The sequence below is a fragment of the Sinocyclocheilus rhinocerous genome, unplaced genomic scaffold (genome assembly GCF_001515625.1).
Source record: "Sinocyclocheilus rhinocerous isolate Xijiao unplaced genomic scaffold, SAMN03320098_v1.1 C36642972, whole genome shotgun sequence".
Taxonomy (NCBI): domain Eukaryota; kingdom Metazoa; phylum Chordata; class Actinopteri; order Cypriniformes; family Cyprinidae; genus Sinocyclocheilus; species Sinocyclocheilus rhinocerous.
In genome coordinates, this window is record NW_015784300.1 from 1 (window position 1) to 1,436 (window position 1,436).

The following is a 1,436-nucleotide window of genomic DNA, read 5'->3' on the forward strand; positions in this document are numbered from 1 at the left end:
GCTTATGTGCATGGTGAGGCAGTCAGGGCAGGATGGCAGAAATTTGCCTTCTAATGTGTCATTTTCTGTAGATCAAAAAGTCATGTAAGTCAGCAACCCTTGATCTCAGCTGAAATAGTGTTAACATAACATGTTGAATTAAATTAATGCCTTACCAAAGCGATAAAAGGTGCTGTCTTTAAGAGTTATGTTGATAGTATAAACTTATACTATCATAACTTGATAATATAAATGAAACGGTCTCCATTTCTGAAGGGGAGAATGATCAGATTTTAAAGATATGACTCAAAATCCTGGTCATTAAGCATTAAATTACAAAGGATGCACAAACTGGAGGAAGCGATGTAAAGAATCTTACATGATGTACTCGTGATAGAGGGTTGCAGTGTTTGCAGGAGTTTTTGGGCCAACATTGATCCATGAGCTGTTTGCACGCTTCAGTGAGTTCATAAATGACCAGATATCAGAGACACCTTCACGGACAATCCATTTCCCCATGATCTATTGTAAACAAAATTAATCTGTAAAATTCAGACTTTAAGAACTTACTCCACCGTGGTCCGTAAAACATAAAATGTAAGCAAGTTAGTTAATTTATTTAATAATAATATTTTTTTCAATATACAGTAAATTGCATATAAACCTATATACACAACATATGAGGTATTTCCCGAAACATTAGAAGTAATTGAAATTAGAAATTGAACTGGAATTGAAAAGGTATTTAGTTGAGTTCTGAATGGCACAGGACCCTGCTTTTAAAATTAGTCACTAATCATAAATTATTCATCATAAAAACTACAGGTGAGTTGTTCAACAATCTTAATTTTTATCATGAGCAGCATATTAGTTTCAACACAGCAATGCACATTTGTTTTGATAGCATCTGCATTTAATACTTGCACAGACTCTACACAAGATGCTGCTTGTTCTTATAACTAGGTGCAGCCAGGCATGCTTTCTTGCTCACTCATGCTAAAGGTATAAGAAAGCTGTATAATATCTTTAAAAAGTGTACTTTCACTTTTGTAGTTATCTTCCAGGGTTAGTGGTGTTACAAGCTCTTTGCAGTCTGATAGACGTGCCTGAATTAAACAACACATGCAGCGAAGAACGGTCAAGATCACCAAAATACTCATCATGAAACTTAAGGAAGAAGATTTCAGAGTATTGTGCTCTGTAGATCGAGTAATAGTCCAGTCATTTAGTGCATATCTTCTCTCTCTCTCTCTTTATTTGAAATGATGCAGTGGTTTCTGTGAGTTCCACTTTGGCCAACTGGAATATGCAGATGACCTTGAGTGTTTAGAAATGAGTACAGTCCCCAAAAATACTGGACTTACCCACGCAATCTCAAATCTCTCTTTCTCATATTTATGTATTTTTGCATTTTTCTGATAGCATTTCATGTAAAGGGTACAAATGTGAATTTTTTT

General features: G+C 35.0%; 1 long non-coding RNA gene across 1 annotated transcript; it reads right to left on the reverse strand.

Moving 5' to 3' along the window:
• Positions 1–7: 7 nt before the first annotated feature.
• Positions 8–495, reverse strand: LOC107736341 (uncharacterized). Its single transcript, XR_001639640.1, has 3 exons — positions 359–495; positions 156–249; positions 8–65 (listed from the first exon to the last, which is right to left on the reverse strand). It is a non-coding gene; the product is annotated as an uncharacterized LOC107736341 (long non-coding RNA).
• Positions 496–1,436: the final 941 nt, after the last annotated feature.